Source organism: Mustela nivalis (assembly GCF_964662115.1).
Source record: "Mustela nivalis genome assembly, chromosome: 5".
In the NCBI taxonomy this organism is placed as follows: Eukaryota; Metazoa; Chordata; class Mammalia; order Carnivora; family Mustelidae; genus Mustela; species Mustela nivalis.
The window spans coordinates 26,682,995-26,707,073 of record NC_139024.1 but is presented as its reverse complement, the minus strand read 5'-3'; the positions used below and the strand labels follow the sequence as shown (position 1 = coordinate 26,707,073).

Sequence of the window (24,079 nt, the reverse complement as noted above, 5' to 3'; positions counted from 1 at the left end):
ACCCAGCTAATAAATGCAAATGAAGTTCAGTGCAGATAAGCACAGAATTATGAGTCTGGAAGCAAAGAAGAAAAAGAAGGACTATCTGCTTAATGGAAATGAGCTGCACGGTGCTGACCAGGAATGAGATCTGGGGAATTATTGCAGAAGAAATCCCTCAAGCTTTCAACCCAGTTTGCTGCAATGGAAAAGAAACATGACGATGAGCTGTATTAAGCCACAATACACAACTATCAAGTCACGCTCCACATTGGGTGAAAATGAAACCACAGCAAGGAAAGAGTAAGATTTTTTTTTTTTTTTAATTTAAACTGTCATTCTATTCAGGCCAAACCATCCTTAATGATTTTTTTTTTTTTTAATCTTGACCTTAAGTAACTGTCTTCTCCAGATGTATTGGAATGTGGCTTCTTATGATTTGCTTGTATTCTCTGCCATTTTCTATGCCATCCTACAGTTATTTAAGGGTCTCCAGAAAACAGCCATCATACCTGATAGCAGCATCTATCACTATAAAAATTAGAAGACACTTGGATTACAAAGGTTGAGTGCTTCTTCTGCCAAAGCCTTATATTTTCTTCATTGGTAAAAAAAAAAAGAAAGAAAGAAAGAAAGAAAGAAAGAAAGAAGAAACAGATTCATAGCTTTTAAAGCTAGAAGACATTCTAAGTACCTACTAACTATTACTAACACAATGTTACAGCTGAATTTCTCAGACTCAAAAGTCTGAACCATTGAGACTCTCTACAATGGTAGAGGGTGCACTAAGGAACACAACAGTGAACAAGACAAGGGCTGCTTGCCCTCATGAAGTGCACAATCTATTTAGGATAATATCAACTGACCACATTACGGTCTACTCTAGACCCAAGTCAAACTTAGCACACAGCTGAAGGAGACTGGGATGGTGGAAGGCATACCCAAAGCTTCCCTGGCCAAAAATAGTTCTCCCTTTTCTAGTTTTGGTTCCTGAAATCCTATATTCATTCATTCAACAAGTATTTCTTGAGTCCCTACTTTGAACTAGGTATTGTTCTAAGTACTGGTGATATAACAGTAAACAAAAGAGATAATATCCCTACCTTCACTGAGCCTAAGCTTTAGGAAGGGGAGAGAGACAATAAACCAATAAACACAGAAACGAGGCAGACAGTCTCAGGTAATAGAAAGCATCAGAAAAATAATTAACTGGATGAGATGGAGGAAAACCAGCAAGGGGTGCAGAGACTACATAAGGAAAATGATCAAGAAAGACAATTCTGAGAAGGTAACATTTAAGGACTTAATGAGGAGTCCATAGGGAATTAGAATTATGCCCTAGACAGGTTAAGGTATTAAAAGGATAATCATTTACTCAAATCTCATTCTGAATTGATTTCTCAGATTTTTAATCCAATCAATTCATAGAACTATGTAAAAAAAGAAGAAGAAGAGAGAATAAATTCTGCTTCATATGAAGGAAGGAAACAATGGGTTAGGAACACAGGATTTGGACTAATGAGCAGGTCCTAGACCTTGGTAAAGAAGGAAGCAAGGGAAAACACTTCCTGACAGTGACAAGAAACTGAAGGGATAGGTTTTGAAACACAACTATTAGAGCACACTCCACCAGATTTAGCCACATTTTCACCAATAATATCCTTACTACAGAGAAGGCAGTTTTTTCACCTAATCGGTGACTTCTACAGACATATCTTATATAAACAAATAGTAGTTCAATTTTCTTTTGAAATAGAAAAAGCCGTAGGATGCTTGGGGGGAGCCTCTCCGTGATCTTCCATGTTCCCTGCCACCTGGTATTCATGCCCTATATAGTCTTCCCTCCTGAGTGTGGGTTGGACCTTGACTTTCACTTCTATAAACAGAATTCAGGAAAAGTGATGAGATGTCACTTCTGAGATGAAGTTGCAAAGAGACCATGGCTTCCTTCTTACTCATTCACTCACTCTGAGACAAGTGAAAGGTTATGCTGTGAGCTGCCATGGAGGAGCCCATGGGGCAAGAAGAAGCTGAAGGACTGAATCCTGCCAACAAGCACATAAATGACATAAATGACTGTCTCCCAGATTAGCCTTCAAAAAATACTGCATTTCCAGGCAGCACTGTAATCGCAGCCTGTGAGAGAAACTGAGGCAGAAGTTTCTAGCCAAGCCACGTCTGGATTCTGACCCACCGAAACTTTGACGTAATAGATGTTTGTTGTTTGAGACTGCTAAGTTTTGGGAGCTATGTGTTACAAAGCAATAAATAACTAACTTATACACCAAGAAAGCACTTTAAAATTGTGTCCCACCTCCCTTTGAAGATCTTGTATTTTACCCAAAACTGCTTATATAGTAAAATTCTATCTCTCGATGCCTTCTTGAGCAAAAGAGAAGCTGAAAGTTGGGCATGCAATGAGGCTACCTACAAAGGTGGCAAGTTAAAGGACAATAATAATAGCCATTAAATTCCTTTTCATTCTGAATATAAATCCATAAATATATGACATGGGATAGTAACAAACCCTACTAAAGTGTCTGTTGCCTATAATTTTAATAGTTTGCTCAAGCCATCAGAACTTGATGATTTTCTTTCCTGGGGTTAGTCTGGAGCATCCTTAAACTCAGGTAACCAAGGGATACCATACCCTCTCCACCTGAAGAAGAGAAGCACATCCCTAGGCCCCCACCAACTGGAAGTATCAGAGCCAGTCTCAACTTGACCCACTCTTCTCGGGTAGCCCCCTGAAGTTCTCAGCTTGACTTAACCACTCAGAGAACCAAATAAAATGTGATAAACTCCCAACTAATACCAGCAAAGAAAATTAAATTAATTAAGATCATTAAGAGTTTATAATTCAAATTGAATTACTTTTGGATTAAATACTATCATTTCTCTAATATAAACTCATTTATTTAGCTGAACCAAAGAGGAGCTTTTATTATGTCTAAATGAATAATGCTCTCCTTGCTTATCTTTGAAAAGCTAAGGAATTTCTCCAGAACACTGTAAGGTTGCTCCTATCATCCCAAAATAAATATAATACTAATCAAAACAGACAGCCCCTTAGAGTACTGCCACTGGCTATTAGCTATAAGACACTACACAGTAGGTCTTCTTGAGCACAGCAACTACAGTGATACTAGGTTTTCCAAATTCAAAGAGGCAGTTCTGGACTGCAGAGATCTTCCAAATATGAAGACAAAAAATACACTTAATAGACCTTGGAAAGCATTATTCCCTTGCCCCGTGACCTCACCCTGAGGGGAACCAGTCTAACCGGGACAATCCAAAGGAAGAAAGGCTAAGAAAATGTCCCTATTTCCACCTCTTTGTTTTAATCTTTCCACAGCATTGGCCTACATAAAAATCAATACATTTGTCAACATTTTATCATCAGCAGTTCTTTTAAATAGGCTTCCATTCCGGGAATAGCCACAGATTTAAGGCCAAACTCTCCGCTGTGGTACCACTAAATGCCAAATAGGAATACCTAAAATAGAATTTGGCCATAACAACACTGATCCTCCCCACTGCCATTTAAAATCTGCTTTATGGGAAGCAGTGGGAAAACATGCTTTTCCTGTAAACCACTCCTGATATAGTTCATATACAAAGAAATCCAATTTCGATTTTAAGGTTTTCTTTGCCAGATTCAATAAAATTTCAAGTCTACACTTTCTTTTTTTTTTTTTTTCTTTTTTTTTTTTTTTATCTAAAGAAAAAAGTATTTTTTTTTTAATTTATTTTTTATTTTCAGCATAACAGTATTCATTATTTTTTCACCACACCCTTTTTTTAATTTTTTATTTCTTTTCAGCATAACAGTATTCATTATTTTTGCACCACACCCAGTGCTCCATGCAATCCGTGTCCTCTCTAATACCCACCACCTGGTTCCCCCAGCCTCCTACCCCCCACCCCTTCAAAACCCTCAGATTGTTTTTCAGAGTCCATAGTCTCTCATGGTTCACCTCCCCTTCCAATTTCCCTCAACTCCCTTCTCCTCTCCCTCTCCCCTTGTCCTCCATGCTATTTGTTATGCTCCACAAATAGGTGAAACCATATGATAATTGACTCTCTCTGCTTGACTTATTTCACTCAGTATAATCTCTTCCAGTCCCGTCTATGTTGCTACAAAGGTTGGGTATTTGTCCTTTCTGATGGAGGCATAATACTCCATAGTGTATATGGACCACATCTTCCTTATCCATTTGTCCGTTGAAGGGCATCTTGGTTCTTTCCAGTTTGGCGACCGTGGCCATTACGGCTATAAACATTGGGGTACAGATGGCCCTTCTTTTCACTACATCTGTATCTTTGGGGTAAACACCCAGGAGTGCAATTGCAGGATCATAGGGAAGGTCTATATTTAATTTCTTGAGGAATCTCCACACTGTTCTCCAAAGTGGCTGTACCAACTTGTATTCAAACCAACAGTGTAAGAGGGTTCCCCTTTCTCCTCATCCTCTTCAACACATGTTGTTTATTAATGTATCTTTTTCTCCCTACTTGTATTGAGTAATAATTGACATATATCACTGTGTAAATTTAAGGCATGCAGCAAGACAGCTTGATTTATATATACATATATTTATATATTTTTAATATATATTGTTAAATAATTACCTCAATAGGTTCTGCTAACATCCACCTTCTCCTATCTTTAGATACGATAAAAAGAAAGAAGAAAAGGAAAAAAATTCTCCTTATGTTAAGAACTCAGGATTTACTCTCTTAGAACTTCTGTATATATCACACTAATTATAGTCCTCGTGCCATACACTACATGCCTACTACTTATTTGTCTTAAAATGGAAGTTTATAACATTTGACTATCTTCCTCCAACTCTCCCTTCCCCTCACTCTCTGGCCAAGTCTGATCTCTTTTTCTATGAGTTTGGTTGTGGTTTTTTTCTTCTTTCCTTCTTTCCCTCCCTCCTTTCTTCCCTTCCTTCCTTTCTTTCCTTGCTCTTGTTCTCTTTCTCCCTCCCTCCCTTCCTTTCTTCTTCCCCTCCTTCCTTCCTTCCTTCCTTCCTTCTTTGTTTTAGATTCCACATATAAGTGAGATAATATAGTTTTTTACTTTGTCAGACTCATTTCACCTAGCATAACACCTTCAAGGTCCATCCATGTTGTCACAAATGGTAAGATTTCCTTGTTTGTTTTCAATGACTGAATGGTATTCCAGTGTTTCTGTGTGTGTTTGTGTGTTTGTGTATCTATCTAAATATCTCACAACTTCTTTACCCATTCTTCCATCAATGGACACTTAGGTTATTTTGGTGTCTAGTCTATTGTAAATAATTCTGCTATGAACATGGGGGTGCAGATATCTTTTCTAGTTAGTGTCTTCATTTCCTTTGGATATACTGACAGAAGTAGAACTGTTAGATCATATAGTAGTTCTATTTTTACTATTTTAAGGATCCTCCATATTGTATTCCATAATGGCTGTAACAATTTAAAATCCCACTAATAGGACACAGGATTCCCTTTTCTCTACATCCACAGAACCACTTGTTATCTCTTATCTTTATAATGACAGCCATTCTAACAGGCATGAAGGGCTATCTCATTATGGTTTTAATTTCCATTTCCCTAATGACTAGTGATGTTGAGCATCTTTTCATGTACCTATTGGCCCTTCACATAGTTTGGGATAAATGTCTATTCAGATCCTTTGTCCATGCTTTTATTGGGTTATTTAGATTTTTCATATAACTGAGTTATATGAGCTCTTTATATATTTTGGATACTAACCCCATAACAGATTTATGGTTTGCACATATTTTTTCCCATTCCGTAGACAGTCTTTTCACTTTGTTGATGGCTTTTTTTGCTGTGTAAAAGCTTCTTAATTTGATATAGGCAGGTTCGTTTATTTTTTTTATTTTGATGATTGTACTTCAGGCATCACGTCCAAAAATTTGTTACCAAGACCCATGTCAAGGAGTCTTGTTCATATGTTTTCTTCTAGAACATTTATGATTTGAAGTCTTACATTTAAGTATTTAATCCACTTTGAGTTAATTTTTCTGAGTGGGGTAAGATATTGATCCAACTTTATTCTTTTACTTGTAAACGCCCAATTATCCAAGCTCTTTTTATTGAAACCACTATCTTTTCTCCTAAACACTATTATTGAGTATTCTTGGCTCCCTTGTCAATATTAGTTGACTGTATATGGTTGGATTTATTTCTGGGCTCTCAATTCTGCTCCACTGGTCCATTTGTCTGTTTTTATGCCAGTATTATACTGTTTTGATGACTACAGCTATAATAAAGCTAAAATCAGGAAGTGTGATGCCAATTCAAAGTCTTTCACGACTCTATATAAATTTTAGGATTGTTTTTTTCTACTTCTGTAAAAAATGACATTGGACTCTGGATAAAGATTGCATTAAGTTTATAGATGGCTTTTGATAGTACTGGCATTTTTCTAATATTTCTGCTAATCCATGAACACAGGATAACTTTCCATTTATTTGTGTCTTTTCTTTTTTCATCAGTGTCTTACAGTTTTCAAAGTGGAGATCTTTCACCTCCTTAGTTAAATTCATTCCTAAGTATTTTATTGTTTTAGATGCTATTATAAGGAATTGATTTATTTCCTTTTCAGAAATTTCACTGTTTATGTATAAACATGTCACTGATTTTTGTATGTCAACTTTGTATCCTGCAACTTTATTGAATTCATTGATTAGATCTAAGAGTTTTTTGGTTGAGCCTTTAGGATTTCCTATATATAACACCATATCATTTGCAAATAGGGCCAATTTTACTTCATTTTCAACTTTAATATCTTTCTGTTCTTTTTCTTGCCTGATTGCTCTAGCTGGGACTTCTAGTACTATTTTGAATAAAAATGATGAGAGTGAGCACCCTTATTTTATTCCTGATCTTAGACAAAATCTTCAATATCTCACCATTCACCATTGAGTATGATGTTAGCCATAGGCTTTCCATATGTGTCCTTTATTATGTTGAGGTATGTTTTTTCTATGCCTAATATGTTAGGTTGTTATCATGAATATATGTTGAATTATATCAGGATGCTTTTCTACATCTATTGAGATGCTCAAATGCTCTTATTTTGGTTAATCTTTTCTATTGTTTTTATTTCTCATTTTCATTATTTCCCTTCTTCTGCTGACTCTGGACTTCATTTGTAATTCTTTAAGGTATGAAGTTAGGCTGCTTAATTGGAATCTTTCTTGCTTCTTAATGTAGGCGTTTACTGCTATAAATGTCACTCTTAGAACTGCTTTTCCTGCAACCTACAAGTTCTGGTATGCTGTGTTTCCATTTTTGTTTACCTCAAGGAATTTCTGATTTCCCCTTTAATTTCTTTTTTGGCCATTCGTCCTTGAGGAAAATATTGTCTAATCTCCATGTGTTCACGAATTTTGCAGTCTTCCTCTTGTTATTAATCTCTGGTTTCATGCCATTGTGGTCTGAGGATATATTCAGTATTTATTAAGTCTTCTTGAATTCGCTAAGATTTGTATCCCAACATATGGTCTTTCCTAGAAAACATTCCATTTGCACTTGAGGAAAAAAGTGTATTCTGTTGTTGTTGAATAGAATGTTCTATAGATGTCTGTAAGATCCATTTGGCCTATAGCACTGTTCAAATCCACTGATTCTCTGCCTGGATGATCTACCTATTGTTAAAAGTGGGGTAATAAAGTTTCCAACTATTGTTGTATTACTATTTCTCCTTTCAGCTCTGCTATATTTTGGTCTATGTTTAGGTGCTCTAAAGTTGGGTACACAAATATTTACAACTGTCATATCTTCTTTGTCTCTTTTTATGATTTTTAAACTTTATTTTGTCTGATATGAGGAGAGCTACCCTGCTTGTTTTGGTGAACATTTGCTTGAAATATCTTTTTCCATCCCTTCACTCTCAGTCATTGTGTGTCTTTATAGCTAAAGGGAGCCCTCTTGTAGCCAGCGTATTTGGATCTCGGGGGGGGGGGGGGGTTTTATCCATCCACCTATCTTGTCTTATCCAGTACACTTAAAGTAATTGTTGATAGGTAAGGACTTACTATTGTCATTTGTTATTTGTTTTCTAGATCCTTGTTTCTTATCCTTCTTATCCTATTGTCTTTTTTTGTGTTTTGCTGTCTTTTAATATCAGTTTGTTTGACTTCATTATCATGTTCTTTTCTGTAATTACTATAAAATTTTTCCTTCTGATTACCATAAAGCTTACATAAAATATCTTAAACTTACAACACCCTATTTTAAACTAATAGCAACTTAACTTCAACAGCATTGAAGCAACTTAAGCAACTTAAGCAACTTAAGCATAATAGCAACTTAACTTCAACAGCATTTATAAACCATATAGTTTTTTCTTTCTCACATTTTAGATTACTGTTGTTATAATTTACATTTTTATATTATGTAACTAATAACAGGTTACTGTAGTTAAATACATTCTTTTTTTTAAACTTTAAAACTAGCATTATAAATGAATTATACATCACTATTACCATATTACAGAATGTAATTATGACTATATATTTAACATTACCAGTGAGATTTACACTACCTTTGTATGTTCTTATATTAACTAACATTCTTTTACTTCCACTAACTTTAGTAAGTGTAATGCCCTTTAGCATCTCTTATAAGGCAGGTTTGGCATAATGAACTCACTCAGCTTTTGTTTGTGCAGAAAAGTCTTTATCCTTCCTTCTCTACTGAAGGAAAACTTTGCCAGGTACAGAATTATTGACTGACAGTTATTTTCCATCAATATTTTGAATACATCATCTCATTTTCCCCTGGCCTGAAAAGTTTCTGTTGAGAAATCTGTCTATAATCTTACGAGGGCTCCCTTCTATGTAACTTCTCTCTTTTCTCTTGCTGTTTTGTTTTTTTGTTTGTTTGTTTGTTTAAGATTTTATTTATTTATTTATTTGTCAGAGAGGAAGAGAGAGAGAAACACAAGCACGCAGAGAGGCAGGCAGAGGTGGAGAGAGAGAAGCAGGCTCCCTGCTGAGCAAGGAGCCTGATTCAGAACTTGATTCCAGGACCCTGGGATCATGACCTGAGCCGAAGGCAGCGGTTTAACCCACTGAGCCACCCAGGCATCCCTCTCTTGCTGCTCTTAAAATTCTTTCTTTGTCTTTGGCAATTAATTATAATGTGTCTCAGTGTAGCTTTATTTGGGTTCAACCTATCTGAGGTCTTTTATATCACAAGAATCAGAATGTTCATTTTTCTCCCCAAGTTTAAAATATTTTCAGCCAAAGTTGCTTGAAATATAGTTTCTGTCCCTTTCTCTTTCTCTTCTCTTTCTGGAATACCTATAATGTGACTACCATTTCTTTTCATTGTACTCCATAATCTCTATAAGCTTTCTTCACTCTTTTTCATTCTTTTTTTCTCTTTTGCTCCTGACTGGGTGATTCCAAATATTCTATCCTCCAGCTAACTGATTCTTTCTTCTATATGATCTAGTCTACTTTTGAGACTCCACCAAATTCTTCAGTTCAGTTACTGTGTTTTTCAACCATAGGCTATCTGAGGATTTTTATGGTTACCATTTCCTTCTGAAATTTTTCATTGTGTTCATGCATTGTTTTCCTAATTTCATTCAGTTGTCTGTGTTTTCTTGTAGTTCACTAAACTTCCTTATGAAGATCATTCTGAATTCGTTGACAGTTCATAGATCTCCATTTGTTTAGAGTTAGTTATTGGAGCTTTACTAGTTTCCTTGGTGGTGTCATTGACCTGATTTTTCATGATCCTTGATTCCTTTTGTTGGTATCTGCACATTTGAGTAATCTGGCTCCTCTTCCAGACTTTACCGGTTTGCTCTGGCAGTGGCAGTTCACCACTCCACTCAGTTTGGGCTTCTGGGTTATATCTTTGGGCAAGTAGAGCCTTCTATCATGGTCTATTTAAGGGCAAAGTAACTATTCGAGCTCTGAGAACAAGGATGGGGGTTGTGCCACCAGCTGATAACAATTGGATAAGACTTCTGGCTTGGTTCCCTACCTGAGAGGCTGTAGGATGGACCCCATGGTTGCCTGGATTTTCTGGTCACGCTCACTAGATAGTTAGGACTGGGTATTAGATTCAGTAGTAAACAGTACTATGAATTAGCTTCCCTGCCCTTGTAGGGCAGCAGAATGGAACCCAGGGCCTAAACAGCTCATTGTTTGTGAACCTGAATCAGGCCAAAGTGTACACTAAATTTGCTAGTCAGGGGAGGCCAACAGTCTTGCTCTTCAAACAGGGTAAGGTATGGCTGTGCTCTCTATTCAAGTGCTGCTGTGCATAGGACTATTGGTGAGCTACATAGCTTCCCATGTGCTCTGGTAGTTTCCTGGGTGAGACAGCCTAAAGGCTATATTCAGCAATGGACAGGACTATGTTCCCTACCTGAGCACAGTGGGAGAAGCAGCTCTAATGCTGGTAAAGTTCTTTGTTGACTTAACTTATGCTGACCTGCACCCCAGGGTTCCTGACCTAAGCAGAGTCATTGGCTTTTCTCTGCAGACTATTGGCTCTACCTACCCATCTCTTGGCTCAAGTGCTGCTGGACCATCCATCTTTTAGGAGTCTTCTCCAGCCGTTCTGGTCAAATAGGGTTGGAAGACACTCCACAGCAGTTGGGGCTATGATTTAGTTCATCACCTGTGTGTGAGTAAACAGGGCTCTAGGGACCTAAAAACTCATTTGAGGACTTAGAACTGCACCCTGCTAAGTTCCCTAGTCAGAGGGCAACCCAATTTGATTCCCTAATCAGACAACAAAACCTCTTGTTGAGATTACTCCTTGGGCACCATAGGTATTAACTCAGCCTGCCTAGATCCATGTCCTGTTTGTTGCAAGCCCCTCCCCATTTCCCCATCACAGTCATATTCCCATGTTGAGCACCACAGATCCCTTGCAATCCCTGGAGGTGTGAGATCTGAGTAGGGATCCCACAAAACAACCCACAATGCTGGGGAAGACCTGGTTGTCCCCACAATGTTCTCTTTTCCCATGGAAGGACTGGAGGCTCAGCAGAGTTCTGTTCGTGTGGTCCTGCACTGGCTTGGGTGAGGAGCACTGCAGTTAGTTGTAGCCACTTCTCTTACCCTTCTGATGCAAGGTCTCTTGGTCTCTTTGGTATAGGAGATGCTTCAACTTCACCTATATATTTTAGGATGCTCTCAGTGGTACCTTGTTCTTTAATACTTGTTAGTTGTTTTTCTTGTGAGGGAAGCAAAGTCAGGAACTGTCTGTGACACCACCACCCCCACCACTACCCAAGCATACATATTTTAATCTATGTCCCTTACACAGGGTGCCTGGGTAGCTGTTGGTTAAGCATCTGACTCTTGATTTCCACTCAAGTCATGATCTCGAGGTCCTGAGATAAGGCCCTGGGTCAGGCTCCCAGCACAGAATGTGTTTGAGATTCTCTTTCCTTCTCCCTCTGCCACTCCCCCCTGAGTGCACTCTCTCTCAAATAAATTTTTTTTTTAAGATTTTTTTTTTAATTTATTTGACAGACAGAGATCACAAGTAGGCAGAGAGGCTCTCTCCCCACCCAGTAGAGAGCCCCATGTGGGGCTCGATCCCAGGACCCTGGGATCATGACCTGAGCCGAAGGCAGAGGCTTAACCCACTGAGCCACCCAGGCACCCCAAATAAAATCTTTTTTTAAAAAAATCTATTTCCCTCACATTTACACTAGTTCTCAGGTATTTATGTATATTTACACTAGTTCTCAGGCATTTATGAAAACAAATGTTTGAAAAGCCAGAGATTAAAAGTATCATACCTACACCAAGTACAAGGAGCACAAAAGAGCAAAGTGGGACAAAGAAAAAAAAAAATTTTAATGTATTAATTTAAAAAATAAAATAAAGTGTATTAATTTGCTAAGCTATTAGATGAAATTGAAAAAAAAGAAGGGTTAATGTAACATCTTTCTATGAAGAAAACAAAATTACTTATATTATTTCCCTATATACCATTGAATTTACCTCTTTATTCACCAGATTGTTTGTGGTGCTTTTTTACGCATTCTTTTAAAAATAAAAATCATGCTAGCTTTCATCTAAACTGGCAGTATTTTCCAAAACATACAAAATTCATCATGTTTACAGGAGAAAAACTGTGAGAGAGTCACTAGCTTTAAAGACTACAGGACAAAAAAAGACACTGTTGTAGAAATTTCCTTATATTCACACTCCTGACCTTTAAGAAAAGCAAAACTACATTCATTTGAAAGAAGCATTCATATAAAAAATACTATATTCATTATATAGAATAATAAGCATATTGGTCAGAATAATTCTGTGCATCGAAATTAAAATGCCAAATGTTTTCATGTTTTCATCTTATAAAATTATTTAACATCCTTCATTAACTTTCCTGAGAAGTTCCCAAAACTATATCTACATTAGACTTCCCAATCCCTTCAAGGTATAATTGAATTAAGCTTTTTTAGTAAAGTAATTCTGCACTCTATAAATAAAATGATTTAAAAGTCTATCTTCACAGGAAAAAAAAAACTTGTGAAATCCAAATAAAGTCTATAGTTTAATAGTATTATAGCAATGTGAATTTCTTACTTTGATAAATGTACCATGGTTATGTAAGATGATAGTATTAGGGGAGGCAGCGTGAACGATACACAGAACCTCTCTTTAATGTCTTTGCAAGTCCTCTGTAAATTTTAGATTATTTAAAAATAAAAATATTTTTAAAGAAAAATCTTATTTGGAATTTCAGTATGATAGGCATTTGGAGAAGAAAAACTCCTAACATTTTATATGGAACCTATTCATAAACATGCAATTAACAGACAACATGTGTTCTCAATTGACTTCTGACATTAAGACTATTTTATAGATCTAGAGACCACACTAAGGCAACAGGGTTATGACCAACATGAGCACAATATATTTGTATTCTCACTCAGACCACAGCCTTTCAAAGTCTCTATAAATCAACATCTATTTTCAGTCATAGAAAATAGAGGAAGCAGTTATTTCTAGATTAAAATTCTCCTAATGAGGAAAGCATTTTTTAAAGCAGGTATTATGAAAAATTCTATTCATAGAACAAAGCACAATATTGAGCTTATCTGTATATGTTCATTATTTACATGGAAATATTCCATGTAGAACTAATATCTACCTTGACTCATGAGAATGTTGAAGTCTTTATGTTCAGCAGGCACATTATTTAATCCATTAATAAATAGTAAAATCCCACTAACACCAAAGAGTGATCATGTCTATACATCTGTCCAATGAAGAATCCCACTGTCAGCTCAAACCCAGCACTGAAATTATTCTTCCTGGCAAAAAGCCAAAGGAACCCATAAACCTCTTCACTTTACCACAGAGCTAAACAAGAAAATTACTCAGATGGAAATGGTGAAAATGCAAAGCTGACAGCAGTGCCTTCCTTGGCTCCTTCAGTGAAGTATCTGCCCTGAGCTCAGGTCGTGATCCCAGGGACCTAGGACCAAGCCCCACGTCAGACTCCTAGCTTAGGGAAGAGTCTTCTTCTCCCTCTGCCCCTCCCCCTGCTCATGCTCCACAACCTCCCTCTCCCTCTTTCTCTCTCTCTCTCTCAAATAAATAAATAAAATCTTTTAAAAAATTCATAGCTGAGAAAATTTAAAAAGTTATATTGAAATAGTAGTGGACACAAATATCTTGCAGGGTACCAGAGAAAGCAACCCATGGAATCTATAAATGACGAAGGCAACACAGATCAAATCTTTACTTTACTCAAATCTGCAAGTAATAAAAAGCATCCTTTTACCAGGAGAGTTCTGACTCCAGCACAAATGAATGGGACAAGACAGAACAGCATGGAAAAAAGAGGACATGGAAAGCCTGAACAACTAACAAACAGGAGAAATGGGAACCAGACCAGAACAGAAATAGTTTCCATGGTGAGCAGAGATACAAAATTACAGGTCATCAATGCCTCGTCAGGAGAGGCCAGAAATGAAGAGCTGAGTTCTTTGGCATACCATTTGATATTTCTGTTTAATACAATTACACTTAAAACAATAGTATGATAATATAAAATAATATATATAATAATAATAAAGTGCAACTCACACCCCACAACATGCATTCATTCATTCTCGATACATTTATTGTCTTAAACTTGATTTAAAGAAACTTTTCAGGTCTTCATGATTCTTCCTGGTCACCAGACCGAATGACCACACTGACAATGGCATTCATTCTGTGCCTAAAGGGGCCCAGGAGGGCAGGGGGTTATAGGTTGACCCACCATTCACCCTCCAATGCAGAATGCTACTCTATGAAACCTTGTTTCTGGGTGCTCCAAACTAAAACATCATCATTTGACTATGTTTCACATTAAAAATGAAGTAGCGGAGGTGCCTGGGTGTCTCAGTCAGTTAAGCACCAGATCTTGATTTCAGCTCAGGTCATGATTTCCAGGTATTGGGATCACGCCCCACATCAGGCTTCATGCTGGGTGTGATGCCTACTCGGGATCCTCTATCTCCCTCTCTCTCTGTCCCTCCCCACCCCTCTAAAAATTTAATTAAAATAAAAGTAGCAATTGTCAGCAGATTCAAAGGAGCATAAAGAAGCGTTTATTTAAAAATATATATATATCTGAGGAACACCTGGGTGGCTCCACCGGTTAAGCATCTGCCTTCAGCTGAGATCATGATCCCAGGGTCCTGGGATCAAGTCCCACATTGAGCTCCTTGCTCAACGGGGAGCCTGCTTCTCTCTCTCTCTCCTTCTGCCTGCTGCTCCTTCTGCTTGTGTTCTGTCTCTCAAATAAGTAAATAAAATCTTTAAAATAAAATAAAAAATAAAAAGAATATTTGACATTTATCCATGTTAAGAACTGCTTGTTTGTTATTATATCAGTAACACTGAAAATGTTACAGATGTTATTTTATATAAATATTTCATAATTCAAAAGAGAAAGGACTGCTGAAAGTTCTAAAATGACATTTCCATACATATGTATGTGTACATAAACATTTACACGATACAAAACGTATATGTTAGCCTTTATATTTGCTCTTCCAAAACTTTTTCAGGAAATATTTCATTTTTACCCTGAAATCCTCCAAAGAGGCAGCTAAAAGTACTGTATATTATCTTAGTTTTAAATACTCAATGCAGAAGTCACAAACTCTCTGCAGTATCACACACTGAATCAGTGAAGAGACAGAATAAGGAACAACTTTCAAAACATGACTAATTCCACAGTTCATAAAAGTTGTACACCTTATTAAGGTTTCAACATAAATAATTTAATATTAGTAAAGATACTTATTTTTTTAATTTTTTATTTTTTATAAACATATATTTTTATCTCCAGGGGTACAGGTCTGTGAATCGCCAGGTTTACACACTTCACAGCACTCACCAAAGCACATACCCTCCCCAATGTCCATAACCCCACACCCCTTCTCCTAACCCCCCTCCCCCCAGCAACCCTCAGTTTGTTTTGTGAGATTAAGAGTCACTTATGGCTTGTCTCCCTCCCAATCCCATCTTGTTTCATTGATTCTTCTCCTACCCACTTAAGCCTCCATGTTGCATCACCACTTCCTCATATCAAGGAGATCATATGATAGCTGTCTTTCTCTGCTTGACTTATTTCGCTAAGCATGATATGCTCTAGTTCCATCCATGTTGTCGCAAATGGCAAGATTTCATTTCTTTTGATGGCTGCATAGTATTCCATTGTGTATATATACCACATCTTCTTGATCCATTCATCTGTTGATGGACATCTAGGTTCTTTCCATAGTTTGGCTATTGTGGACATTGCTGTTATAAACATTCGGGTGCATGTGCCCCTTTGGATCACCACGTTTGTATCTTTAGGGTAAATACCCAGTAGTGCAATTGCTGGGTCATAGGGCAGTTCTATTTTCAACATTTTGAGGAACCTCCATGCTGTTTTCGAGAGTGGCTGCACCAGCGTGCATTCCCACCAACAGTGTAGGAGGGTTCCCCTTTCTCCGCATCCTCGCCAGCATCTGTCATTTCCTGACTTGTTGATTTTAGCCATTCTGACTGGTGTGAGGTGATATCTCATTGTGGTTTTGATTTGTATTTCCCTGATGCCGAGTGATATGGAACACTTTTTCATGTGTCTGTTGGCCATCTGGATGTCTTCTTTGCAGAAATGTCTGTTCATGTCCTCTGCCCATTTCTTGATTGGATTATTTGTTCTTTGGAAGTTGAGTTTGCTAAGTTCTTTATAGATTTTGGACACTAGCCCTTTATCTTATATGTCGTTTGGAAATATCTTCTCCCATTCTGTCAGTTGTCTTTTGATTTTGTTAACTGTTTCCTTTGCTGTGCAAAAGCTTTTGATCTTAATGAAATCCCAATAGTTCATTTTTGCCCTTGCTTCCCTTGCCTTTGGCGATGTTCCTAGGAAGATGTTGCTGCGGCTGAGGTCAAAGAGGTTGCTGCCTGTGTTCTCCTCAAGGATTTTGATGGATTCCTTTCTCACATTGAGTTCCTTCATCCATTTTGAGTCTATTTTCATGTGTGGTATAAGGAAATGGTCCAATTTCATTTTTCTGCATGTGGCTGTCCAATTTTCCCAACACCATTTATTGAAGAGGCTGCCTTTTTTCCATTGGACATCCTTTCCTGCTTTGTTGAAAATTAGTTGACCATAGAGTTGAGGGTCTATTTCTGGGCTCTCTATTCTGTTCCATTGATCTATGTGTCTGTTTTTGTGCCAGTACCATGCTGTCTTGATGATGACAGCTTTGTAATAGAGCTTGAAGTCTGGAATTGTGATACCACCAACTTTTGGCTTTCTTTTTCAATATCCCTTTGGCTATTCGAGGTCTTTTCTGGTTCGAGGTCTTTTTTGGTTAGGTTTATTCCTAGGAATGAACAGAATCTATACTCAGAAAACTATAAAGTACTCATGAAAGAAATTGAAGAAGACACAAAGAAATGGAAAAATGTTCCATGCTCCTGGATTGGAAGAATAAATATTGTGAAAATGTCTATGCTACCTAAAGCAATCTACACATTTAATGCAATTCCTATCAAAGTACCATCCATCTTTTTCAAAGAAATGGAACAAATAATTCTAAAATTTATATGGAACCAGAAAAGACCTCGAATAGCCAAAGGGATATTGAAAAAGAAAGCCAAAGTTGGTGGCATCACAATTCCGAACTTCAAGCTCTATTATTTTTTAAATCTATTAAATTATAAATGTATTACATTTATGGACTATAGTCCATTACACAGGTCTCCAGGAGTTTTGAGTATGCACTGAAATAAAATAAATGTTCATGTCATTTTCTCCTCACTTTCACAACTTCAGGTTAATTGTAAGCTTCTAAAAACAATCTAGACTTCACTTGAACTAGCTTCAAATGAGAGGTCAGCAATGAAATAAGCAAATGTTTTTAGCTAGAGGTCTGGTTTCAATGAACAAGTATAAAAACACTTACTATTTAATTCCTTGAAGCATTTTTTTAATCAAATGATTTAGTAAAGGCATTTGGCCTGCTTTCCTAAAAGGATTATAGGTGCCAAGAAAAATCAAACTATAATGGAAATGGGGGATATTTTAATACGATGTGAATTCATTAGACTATTCCAGACTAAAGCTCGAACTTGCCCAAAATATCTCCACATCTTCACCTTCCCTGAGGAGGGCAGCCTCTACCGGAGGAGGCCAGGAGAATAACAAAAGAAGTCCAAACAGTGGACTCATGAACTTTTGAAGCATACTTCATGGTTCTTCAGCGAATACTTGCTGACTGCATGTATGCCTAGCACCAGGCTACAAACACTGATGAACCAAAGGATGCGGCACCTTCCTCCTGGACTTGTCACCGAGTAGAAGAGGCAGACAACAAACCAAGTATTTGAGTCACCCGTGTGATAATGGCTAGGAAGAATGTGGGAAGGAAGAATTTGAGAAAGAAGTTCTCCAAACTAGATAGAAAGTTCGAATACATCTAGGGAGATGGGGCAAGTAGGGAGAGGAACATCCATGTCCTTAACAATGAAACCAGAAACAGCTTCTAACACAGAGAGTGTTCTCTGTGGCCAGTTTCCCATGCATTACCCTACTGAATTTTCACAGCCCTGTGGGGGAGGGAGAGTGCAGATTTTATTGCCCTGAATATTCTGACCAGGAAACCGAAGCCTCAGAGAGTAAGGGCACTGACCTAAAGTGCCACCACCCAGGCTATGAACACCCTGCGACTAGTCTTCACTGGGGTGAACCCAGCAGAGACCAAACATATTAACCTCACAATGAGAGGAGTTTGCTGCCTTGCTGGGCAACAGGTGTAGAGCAGAGGCCATACCTAAGAAACACCCTAAGCACAGGATTTTCCTCCTTAAATAACCTTCAGTAAGTGTGAAAGCAAGCATCTTTCTCCTGGGACCCAAAAAAGAAAATATCCCACGTCACAGTGGTAGACACCCAGCAAAACAGAAGAACCTCTTACAAATGTACTTTATCAAAAGAGACCAAGTAAAATCATTTCAAAATATGATATTTATTTCATAATAACACAAAAAAATTTAGAAAAAAACAGGATGGTGAGTACATTCTCTCTCTTTTAATATTTTTCAAGGAAAAATAACAAAATTAACCAGGCCAAAGGAGCATCCTGTATCTACCATCACATACTGAAGTGAGAACTTTTCTTTCTCCACCAATTCTTCCAAAACTGCAGCATTGGATAAGATTGGTAGGCAACTGAATAACCATTGGGTTTTTCTTTTCTTCTTATAAAACTGTCATGCTGCACATATCTCAGCAATGTGTCTGTCTTCTCTATTTTGAAAGCAGGTCTATACAATAGAAATACAATGTAAAGATGACTTCAAGTGAGGCTCTGTGGTTTGGCTATAAAAGAGGCCATGGTGCTTGGCATGTAGTCCCACCCCCCACCAGCGTTCCAGCTCCCTGAGAGCTTTGCAGGACTGCAATGCAGTAAAGGGTCTCCATAAATGAAAGGAGATGGGAGAGGGGGAGGGAGAGAGGGAGGTTGCAATTTCCTGGTGTGCATTGAGCCTGAGCATTTTCTATTTCAACTAAATATGAAGAATCATGGCCTTGTTTTAAGGATTTCAGCAAAAGAAGACAGTTTAAAACCAAATGCCTGCTCTCTGCTATGGCAGTTCTATTGGCAGGCTGTAATTTGTCTGAGACAGATAACGGAAATGCAGTTATGTTTGTATAATCCATGGGCTGTTTATCAGCTAGGTAAAGCCCAAAGATACAGGTAGCAGCAAATCTTTCTGTCTGGGGTGGAAAAAAAAATCTTTTGATTCTGTAAAAGGAAAAAAAAAAAGAAAAAGAAAATGCAGTTCCATTTCATTTCTTTACAGGTAATTCTGAAGCAAAGAGAAGAGGTTAATGGAGAAAAAGAACCTGTGGGATAATAGGCATGTTTCATATCATATATGGAACATGAATGTGCATTTCACAAAAAGAGAGATTTCCATTCATGTCCTGATATATCGTTAGCCCACAATTTAGAAACAAGTAATGTAAATGACAGCTCTACACAAATCACTTCTTTGCTACTAGGATTACAACAACCAGAACCTTCTTTTGGGGGAAAAACGTATTGTAATCAATGCAGGCAATAATTTGTTACCTTTGTTTTGTATTTTTTTCATGATTTTTGGCTTTTCTGGAAGAATCAAATCCTCAGCAAAACCTCACCCTTATCTGAAAGTATTAAACAAGCATTCACTGGTTTTGTCGTGAGAAATAACATACACAGATATAAATGTGATAGGCTCCTTAAGAACCATGTAAAGTAAACTCTGAAAATTGCTTCTTTATTCAGATATCCGTATTTACTTCTGAGCTTTCATTTTCTAGGCTGCATGTTTTACTCTGAGATATAATCTTGCTTCATCTTTTCAATGTCAGTATGTCAGTCTTCGATTGAACCAACAACGATGAATATAGAGCTTATTTAGTAATAAACAGAAGGTACATGCACAGACTACAAAAACACAGTGTAAACACATTTCAGAATACAGCTGCCCGAAATTTCCATTTCAGCATATCTCGCAACCACACTGCATACCACGGAAGAGACTAGAGTGAAATGACATCGCAGACCAGGGTTTCCCTGTGTGGTTTCTATCCTGATCAGTGTCTGCACTGTTTAAATGCAAAGAGGACAACACATAAATCATAAGCTTTTTCTCCCGCTTAAACATCCCTTACTGGTATTTCATTCTCTGTAACCTCAGGTGAGCTTCAAAAATGAATCCAGCCATCAGCATCCAGCCACACAAATTGCAAGCCGTTCTAGCTTTTTATTTTCTTATTCTTTGGGGGACTATTTGCTCCCTGGCTCACGCAGTCCAATTTACCAAGCCCCTGAAAGTATTGGGGTGCTTCTCCTTCACAGGGTCTCGGACAGGATTCAGTGCAGCAATCCCTAGAAAGAACATCACACAGCACCTCACGCACAGCAAGTATGCATTAAATCATGAGTCATATTGGTATTATTATAATTAGTGATTTTCTAGCTATTTTCTCTAGACCAGAATTTCTCACTCAGTATGTAATAACCCCCAGAGAAGAACTGCTACAAAGGAAACTGCATGATTTTTAGGGGACCTGTACTCATATTTTGGCTTTGCTGTTTAACATGACTTTGGGTAATTTACTTTAACTCACTTAACTTCAGGTAACCTATCCATGCAATGGACATGGTAATACTTAGTTCATAGGTTTGGTGTCTGGATTAAATAATAAAGCTCCTCACTCTAAAAGGCAGGACAGCAGACAGTGATAGAATGAAGAAATGAGGCATACAGAAAGAACTCAAGATTGCACAGCAATTGGCACAAATTGTGTGGGCACAAATACTCATGCTGCCAATTACTGTGCAACCTTGAGTTCTTTATCTGTGCCTCAGTTTCCTTATCTATAAAATGGGAATAATAATGGTGAATAGGCCTAATATGGCATTGTGAGGACTGAATAAGTTATAAATTACTTCCAGAAGAGTCTCTAGAAGGCAGCAAGTGTCAGTTATAATGATAATTGCCATTTTTTTTATTTAGTAATAAGGTATTTATTGAGCAACTACTAAATAATCCATCACTGTGCTAGTCACTGAGGACACAAAAACAGTATAATCCCTGCACTCATAAAATTTAGAGTCTGATGGGAAGATAAACATTAATCTAACAACCAAAAAAGATAAATGTATACTTATAAACTGAGATATATGCATTGAAAAAAGGGAACAGTTTTATGAAAACATAACTAAACAGGTGAATCTTTGGGGAAGAGGCATTTGAACTGACAGCTGAAGAATGAGAAGTTAAGTAAGTAATAAGGACAGGGGGGAAAGGAGCCGTATATGCAAAGGCCTTGTGGTGAGAGAGAGCATGTTGCGTCAGAGGAAGTGACTGGAGACCGGAGAAAGGGTGAGCATAATAGGAGAAGAAGCTGGCAAGGTATGCAAGTGTCACACCATGCAGGGCTTGGAGACCAGAGTGAGGATTAGAGATTTTATCCTAGGAGAATAGGAAACTTTATGGGAATTTAAGCACTGGAAGGCAAGGGAAGTTGGTGGTAACAATCAGATTTGCATCCTGCGATTTTCCGGCTCATATGTTTTGGACACAGACACAACTATATGCCTGGGAGACCAGTTAGAAGGCTATGGTGGTGGTTTTCTAAGGTTTTCTAAGCCTACGCTGAGGGCACAGCTAGAGATAGACATGTATTTTCACCATGTAGTGGGACTTGACCTACTGATAATCTGGATCAGGACACAGTGAGCTGAGGCAAGCTCTCCTGAGGGTGAGCTTTCACCTGGGCTACTCAGACTAATCTCAGTCCAGCCAGAGCAAAGGCCACACTACCACCCAGGAGTTCTGGGGACTAGAGTAGCGCTCGACATGGGGCAAGGCTGAAGCTGCTTTCTGTTCCCACTGCTGCTTCTTGCCACCTGGCAAAGAAAACAGCTAAGATCCACTCCTAGGTCTATGTCTATGATCAATCCAAACAGTATTCATCAATCTTCTTTGTTATTTATGCCCACTTTTTGCCAAAACACTACAAAATACAACTTGTGGACATTATCTGGTAGGTCTCTGTCTTGGTCACAGACAACAGGTCAAGTGTCAGTTTCAGCCCCTGTCATCACTGACATGTCTCTCTGGAATACTGTTACTAAGTCTGACTCTCTGTGACGAAATTGGTTTTCTTTTAAGCTGCCACTGATTGTGGCAATCATCTATTGCGTTACACTGATTTCTATAAACAGATTCTCACTCAATAAGAATCTAATATTTATTGAACATATACTATGTGGCATGCTTATGTCAGGTGCAGGACACCAGAAGATGAGTGCCCCATTCCCAGTGTCAAGTATCAGCAGTCTAGTAGGGAAGACAGTATAAACTGACTAATTACATGATATGGAAGTGCAAAAATGAGGGCATGAATAAAGTACAGAAATCCAGTGCTGGATATAATTAATTTCTGTCTGGGGCGGTACATAAAATCTCCACAGAATTTGTTGCAAAACACAATAAACATTAGATAGCCTTTCGATTAACAACTTCCTTCTGGCATTTTGTTCTTACCCTTTAACCTCACTGCAATTGCCTTATAGTTCCTGCACTATATTATTAATGGAAATGTTTCCCCTCATTATCCAGCAACTTTGTTACATAGACAATTATGTTCTGGAAGATGCTTGAGAACTTCTTTAGCTGATAAAAGAATTAACCTTTTAGACTAAGGCACCACTTGCTGCTGGGCACAACTCAAAAGGATTCTGATTACTTGGAAAATACATAGCATCTGTTTTGCATGTGTATGTAGTATACCCTAGCAAATAACTACTCATAAGAGTAAAATTAATTATAGCTAGGAGATTAAAGAATGATAATCTTCAAATCATGCTTCTAAAACAGTCAAATCTTAAAATTTTTTTTAGCAAATCATGCTTCTAAGACTGTCAAATCTTAATTTTTTTAGCCTCCAAAGAATAGAAATGTCACTAAAGGTGCCTGTGTGGCTCAGTCATTAAGCATCTGCCTTCAGCTCAGGTCATGATCCCAAGGTCCTGGGATTAAGCCCTGCATGGGGCTCCCTCCTCCTTGGGAAGCCTGCTTCTCCCTCTCTTGTTGTGTCTCTCTGTCAAATAAATAAATAAAATCTTAAAAAAAAAAAATCTCTGGGTCCCAGGGCCAATACTATAGGAAAAGAAGAGGCAGTTATCTGCTAGAGAATTAAGGACTGTGGAAAACCTACCTGACCCAAAATATGTTCCTCAAAGACTAGACTACTTGATCATTGGTAGAGATGTAAAAACAATGCCATCTTACATTCTCTGAGAAAGAAATGAATCTCAGAACACAAGAATTATGGGCACCTGAGTGGTTCAGTCTGTTAAGCATCCAACTCTTGATTTCAGCTCATGTCATGATCTCAGGATCACGGGATTGAGTCCAGCACTGGGCTTCAAGCTCAAGGTAGAGTCTGCTTGAGATTCTCTCTCTCCCTGCCTATTCCCCTCTCTCTGCTTGTGCTCATGTGCATGTATGCTCGCTCTCTTTCTGTCTCTCTCTCTCTCAATAAATGGATAAAATCTTAAAAAAAAAAAAAAGAACACAAGAATTGGGGGACATGTGGTAAAAGACAGGTGACTCCTACTCTCGATTCTCTGGATAAAAGAACTTCTTCCATCCTATCATTCTTTATAACCCAAAGAACAGAATCCAAAGCTTTACCCATGCACTTAAGGCCTTCTCCAATCTAATGTCAACCTATGTTCGCCAACTCGTATCTCACCTTCCCTACAAAAGCCCTTTGTTCCAGACTAGCATAATCACTGTCCTTAGTTCATGCTTTCCTCTTTCCCTCCAAGTAGAGATGGGGGCAGGCACAGCTATGCTATAGGTAGCTACAGAATGAGCTCCATAACACAACCTTCAGTGAATTTGAACATCCCAAATTATATTATCGATAATCAAATTAGTAACTGAATCAACGAGTAACCTCAGAAATAAACATCTAGAAATAGACTCCTGACCTAGGTAATAAACTAAAAGAACAGGTAGCC

General features: G+C 37.9%; 1 long non-coding RNA gene across 1 annotated transcript in view; it reads right to left on the bottom strand.

Annotated features, from left to right (window-relative positions):
- Nucleotides 1–16,770: 16,770 nt before the first annotated feature.
- Nucleotides 16,771–24,079, bottom strand: part of LOC309864767 — a 71,762-nt gene continuing 64,453 nt past the window's right edge. Inside the window, exons 2-3 of the long non-coding RNA XR_014311754.1 lie at nucleotides 18,642–18,815; nucleotides 16,771–16,873 (exon numbers count right to left, since the gene is read on the bottom strand). This is a non-coding gene — a long non-coding RNA (uncharacterized lncRNA). The remainder of the gene's footprint in view (nucleotides 16,874–18,641; nucleotides 18,816–24,079) is intronic.